This window comes from Ictalurus furcatus, chromosome 13 (genome assembly GCF_023375685.1).
Source record: "Ictalurus furcatus strain D&B chromosome 13, Billie_1.0, whole genome shotgun sequence".
Taxonomy (NCBI): domain Eukaryota; kingdom Metazoa; phylum Chordata; class Actinopteri; order Siluriformes; family Ictaluridae; genus Ictalurus; species Ictalurus furcatus.
The window spans coordinates 6,427,242-6,434,059 of NC_071267.1; positions in this window are offsets into that span (position 1 = coordinate 6,427,242).

Below are 6,818 nucleotides of genomic sequence, written 5' to 3' on the forward strand. Positions count from 1 at the left end.
CCATCACCAGCCACTTCATGTTTAAATCAATCTTTTCCTAAGATGAATTTTGATCTTTGTATGATATAACAATAAAAAAAAGAGTATGAAATAACAATAAATGACCTCCCCATGCGGTCATGCTTTTTATTCCTTCAGTTATAACTCTTAATACAATAATGCTATATGCAGTGGCAGAATCAATTATGAAGGAGAGAGAGCTGTGTAGAACATGTTTATAGCAATGACTCACGTAGGAGTATTAGCGTCCATATCTTGTGTACGTCAGAGATGCAGGCTCAACCAATTCTCCTCCATTTAGACAAAAATAGAGAACCTTGTAAAAAGCAACTGTCTGTGAAAAAACATTTACTGGTATGGTGAAAGTAGAGAAATATTAGTTTTAAGTAAACAAGACTCTGTATTGAATGATGTGTTGTTGTTGAAAACAAGTAAATCCCACATGTATAGGTCTAATTAGTATTAACATTATTAGCTTTGTTCTGATTTTCTAGGAATTTGCTGATGTCCTCTCAAGTCTTATTGTTTCAACTGAAAAATGCAGTGCTTGATGAAGACTTCAGTACTGATTTTGATAATCCACAAGATAGCAGTGTTTTATTTTAGACTCAGTAGGGGTCAGTCAGAATATAACAGGACCCACTCATTGCCACTGAATTGATACTGAATTGATTTCCATGCATATGGAGGGGAAAACAGTCACACTAACCCCAGTCTGAAATGATTTCCGATCACTATCTCAATAAATGTAAAAAGTATCTTAGTCATAATCCAGTATATGCACTTTACCTCAGTACTGCATTGAACAGTTATGTCAGCTACTATACCCAGCTTTATGGGAAAAAATTGGTTCACCCTCTGATACCACAGAACTTAACTGAGTGACTGAATGTTTAGAGTCAATGATCTGCTGCACTCGAGGTAATTAGGGACCTCAAAAAAAAATTAGGGAGATTAAACTAGCACTCTGGTATAATGATCACATCACACATTATAAAAGGCCACTTGACAGTTTGAATATAAATGCTATCAAAACAAATTGGTAGTTCTCCAAATGAGAGTTTTCTTAATTATGGAAAGGTTTTTATTACTGCTAGATCAGAATATTTCTGCACCCTAATAGAAGCCCACAAAAATAATCCTAGACGCTTAATTTAATACAGTAGCAAAATTAACTGGAAAGAAGACTATCACCGAAGCAAACTGAATTCCAACAGTGTGTAATAGCAATGGCTTACTAAATTGATAAGGGTTTTATCATGACATTAGACAGAGAAGTCGGACATTTTTAATACAATATATCTAGAGAACAATTCAACCCGATCAAGAGAGTGATTTGAATCATTTACCACAGTCTACCCAAGAGAATTATTTTCACTGATTACCTCATCAAAATAATCAACTGTGTACAAGATCCCTTACCTACGTAGTTTCTTAAACAAATATTACCAGAAGCAATCAAACCTCTATTAAAAATAATCGGTTCCTCTCTTAGCACAGGCTGTGTACCTAAAATTGTAAACTAGCAGTTATCAAAGCCACGAAAGTTATTTAAAAACCCAAAAAGTTATTTAGCTCTACTGAACTATTCACGTTTCAGCGTGAGTTCCAAACAATCTTACATATTGCAATGATTAGAGCAATGATACAGTCAATTAGGCGGTCCTTTGTTGCTGTCTGGGATGCAGCGAGACATTTTTGTGTTCACGCTACAAATATTATGTGGTCTTATGTGACCTAAAACACCTCCACATGTGGTTTGTTTAATCAGAGTGATCTCAAAACACAATATAGTGTACCTCTGGGTACAAGGATACATAAACCTGGTATTAGCTTCCACTGCTATGCCAATGACACACAGCTAAATGTTTCAGCAAAGCCAGATAAGAGACACCAGCCTAATAAAGTTGAGGAATGTGTAAAGGACATTAGACACTGGATGCTGAGTAACTTCCTCCTACCTACTGCCACATGCACCTTTCTTTTTTGATGGTCATCACATGCAGCAATGAAAGACATTTGTGTGATCATTTGAAGCTCATATAGATTGTCACAGATTGCTTGGAGACAAAAATGTGGAGTCTTTTATTTAAAGTTCAAGGATGAACAAGTATTAAAACTGCGTAACAAAAACACACACATTAACTAGACAGGCATGAAATATACATTAGGATATAACAACATTCAACAACGGCCTCACCAGAGTCACGGGGAAGAACGGACTCCATGTATGAGGCCATGTTGGTCTCATGCGTGGCTTGCGGGACTGCCTCATCATTCTCTGACATGAACGTCCTTTAGGAGGCTGTCTGGTCGGCTTCTGGTGTTAGCTTGTCTACAGAGTCCACTCCTTAGGTCTCTGATGTTAGATGAGCTGGTGAGGCCACCCCTTCGGACTCTGGAATTGGTTCATCAAGGTCGTCCCCTCTGTTTCTAGGTTAAGCTGTACTGGGGAGGCCACTTGCTTGGCCTTGTGTATGAGCCCTGCTGTCCCCGTATTGCCTGTGTTTGGCCAACTAGGCATGTCCGATGCACAGGTTGTAGCCCTCCCCACTAAATTTTTTGAATGAGTCCAGCCTGGAGCTCTTCCAGGATAATCATGATCCAGTCGAGCTGCCATTGGTTCTCCTGGATCTGCTTACCCTGGTCTGACATGATCTTGATAATCTCCACTGCATCCATGGTTCAATCTAGCATTTTGTCATGGATTGGTTGGAGAGTGTGGAGTCTCTTATTTAAAGCGCAACACACGTGAACAAGGATTAAGACTAACAAAAACACAAACATCTATACACTCTAGACAATAATGGATATAACAACATACAACGGCTCTACTCACTACAGACACTAGAAAAAGTGTGCTATACAAACGTGGCTTAAATACTAGTGCTCATTGAACCAAAAAAGTGAATCAGGTGCCAACAGTCATGTAATGTGAGTGTCGTGATCAGGTGAGGTGCAGTGGCTGATGATTGATGGCTGATGCACTGTATTTGGCACAGCCATGTCATAGATAATATTGCTAAGATGCCTTTATTCCATCTCAATAACATTGCTAAGCTAAGAAATATAATGTATGAACATGTAGATGCAGAAAAACCTCTAGTAGACTATTGTAACATATTGCTGTCTGGATGTTCCATAAACAAGCTCCAGTTAGTCCAGAATGCAGCAGTCAGAGTCCTTACTAACAACAGAAATTCTGACCATATCACCCTAATTTTATCCATACTACATGGGTTCCCACTAAATTCAAATTGATTATAAGATAATGTTAATGACCTATAAATACTGATAGTCTCTGAATGGTCTCACCCCACAGTACCTCAGTGAACTTTTGGTCCATTATGACCCCCCCCCCCCCCCCATTGTCTTCTTTGATCAAAAGGTGAACGTTCTTTATCAGTAATTAGAATAATAAAGAGGGGCAAACAAGGGGCAACATAAAGCCCTCCAGCTATGGAACAGTCTTCCACATGGATACTGTAAATATAATCCAATTAGCCGGAGTCATCCAGAAGAAGATGGGTTCCCATTTGCGTCTGGTTCCTCTCAAGGTTTTTCTTGCCACTGTTGTCCCCGACTTGCTCAATTAGAATCTAAATCTACATCCATATTTCTGTAAGGCTGCTTTGGGACAATATCAAACTCACTGATAATCTCTGAATGGTCTTACCCCACAGTGCCTGAGTCAACTTTTGGTCCATTATGATCCTGCATGTCCACCACGTAGTGGAATTCTTCATCTAAGATTCACTGAAAAATTCTAAGAAATGGGAGAGTCAGTTACAATTCACTACAAATAAAACTGATCCATTAAACACAGTTTAAAGTAAGGGCATCATTTCATAGTTTCACAGGCCACATATCCCAGCTACTAGATCAGTGCTTTTATCTGAAGCTTTATGTCCCATTACAGAGTGCAGAACAATCACATTTCTCATACAGCAAATAAAACATTTTACTATTTGCATGTATGACTTGAGCATTAAAACGTACCAGCACAGTTGCATGTTCTGACCATGTACTTCATTAATCCCTGGCAAATAAAATCATTATCTGTTTTCCTCACAGCTAGGTGTGATTGGCTAATTAACAATAGTCACATGACATTCTATGATGAGCTAACTTGCAGGCAACCTAACAGAACCACTTCAAACTGAGTGCTTTTTTATTTAACCTTTATTAAAACAGATAAACCTAACGTTAGTTGATTTCCAGTCAGCCTTGAGTTACTCCAATGTGCGAACTTGTTAATTAAATAAATCTGAGTGTATATCAATTCATTGATACTACTTAGTGGGTAGCTCCCATGGTGTTTTGGGGTCATAGGTGTATATAACAAGATATTGTTATAGTACAAATTCATTTCAGTATTTTGCTGGTGTTAGAAATGCAAACGTGGTATTTGGGTTACAATAGGGAAAACTGACTATTTAGGTTACTGCAACAGAGAAGTTCAGCGTTATTAACTAAATGACTCAGAACAAAGAAGCAAAAGTGAAAAGACTTCTCTGGGTAACCTTGCCACACACACATACACACACACAGAGAGTGTCATAAAAGTGCACATGCTGTAGTCTCCCGTATTATTTGTGTCTTGGCAGTGTGTGTAAGCACTGTTCGCACCTTATGACTGCATTTGCATATCTGCATATGATTACAGTGACTGTGATTCCTGGATATGGTCCATGACTAAGATGTTCTGTTTTACAGAGTGTATAAATGATGACTGTGAGAATGTATGAATGAGTGTGTTTAGAAAGTTGGGATTTCATTAGCAGGAAATTATAATGACCAAAGCATTTCAGTGCCTCAGTCATTCTCTGTAAAATATTTTTTTGGCCCAAGAGACTTCTATGAAATATTTAGCTTTAGAGTTAGAACAGATTAAGTTTATTTTATTTAAAAAAAAATTTAAAAGCTGATCGTGATTTTGAAATTATTGTCTTAAAATGATTTATTTTTGTTTTATATCAAATAGATCAATCTAAAGTATTCCAAATGATTCTGAATAAATGCTTTAATCAGCACACACACTTTCGTTTTGTTTAACAAAATACACTAGAGTAGTAGGGGTGTGGTTTTCCTAGCAGCCTTTGTAACATCATTATTAGCTGTGTCTACACACCTGGCCTAAAAATAAATCTTTTATTAGTTCATGTGTATTTTTTTTTTTCCGTAGCATGTGCCATGGCTCATGCTTGCATCTGGTGGCAGGACACTCACTATGTGAAGTTTGATTGACAGCTGTCTGTGTCTCTGAGAGGTGCAGTGATGAGAATTGATTCTTATCATCAAATATATTGGGTTCTGTTTCTTCTCCCTCAACCATCAGTTGAACTGAGAATGGGCCGGGATACCTTCTTGTGTGAGTGCATGCATGTTGAGTCTTTCAGAAAATTCATAAAGTGACATATGACATAGTATTTGAAATAAATGCCATTTATTATAGAGTTGTTGTGTTTTATTTCTTTCTTCTTCTAGCTTCATGCATACTTGGGACCTCACGTTCACCCTTGTCTGTGGTCAAAGCTTCAGGTGAGTTTTTCACAGCACATTATTTATTTGTTTATGTTTCCCATTTTATCTGACATTCCTATAGATAATTCTGCAGACTGGGAGAGTTTGTTTTTCTGCAGTAAAAAGGACAATTAATCTGTTTTAAAGTGAAGGAAAAACATGGGTTTTGTTTGATTTGATTATACAGTGGGGGAAATAAGTATTGAATGCGTCAACATTTTTTTCAGTAAATATATTTCCAACGAGGCTATTCACATGAAATTTTCACCAGACATCAGTATTAACTCAAAACATCTGGAAATATAAAGAATTCACAACATTAAAGTCCATAAATAAAGTTATGTGTAATAAAGTGGAATTTGCGTCCAATACCTATTGCCCCCACTGTAAATATGATAAGGGAAGACTCATCTACAATTGCCTGCTTTTGACTTATGGCAGTAAAAGATACAGCAAAGACTTTTTATTTTAATTTATTTGTCATTTTTTATTTATAAGAAGAATCAAAATATTATGTGGTGCAACCATATGACCATTAATACAATTTTGAAAACATGGTTGAAATTTTTATTAATACTTTTTATATTTTTATTTTGCCATATTTAGCATAATTTCAAAAATGTTTTGCATTACTGAACAAAAATCATGCAAATCATGCACATTTATAGTTCTTTCATATTTCCCTAAAGAATGTTGTCCTAAGTTGTTTATTTTCAGTTGTTCACGTAGAGAAATTCATAAATAATGAATACTGAAATGATTTTCTTTTACAGATGTTATTGTACTTGTACAGTAGTAATCGTCAAATGTTTAAACATACGTAGCCTACTATTTGGAGGCAAAATCACGGTTGCACCGCATGATCATTTTTAAGACCATGGCTGATTATTGTTGATGAAAAAGTGCTATATTTACATAATTACATGTTTTTTATATAAATAGATGTTTATATGACACATTATGAGTTAAACTTGATTAGTGTGGGTTTACTTTATCTTGTATCTTGATGTGAGGCGACTAACTGAACGATAGTATCAATGACTCATTTCAGCCCAGAAAGCCCTGGGATTTAACTAATGGTTTGTTTCCAACTAGGAGAATGGGCTTCTGGGTAAATTAAGAAAAAAGAGAATAAAAGAATCTGTAAGCCTCCAGACCTGCTGGAACTGTGAGATGGCAACTATTACTATTTTGCCCACCAAGTGCTCCTCCCTTTACTAAAGCACTCATTTAGAGAACATATCGGATCTAAGAGTTAGCAGTTAGCAGTTCCACGATGATTTAGTTTTCCTTAT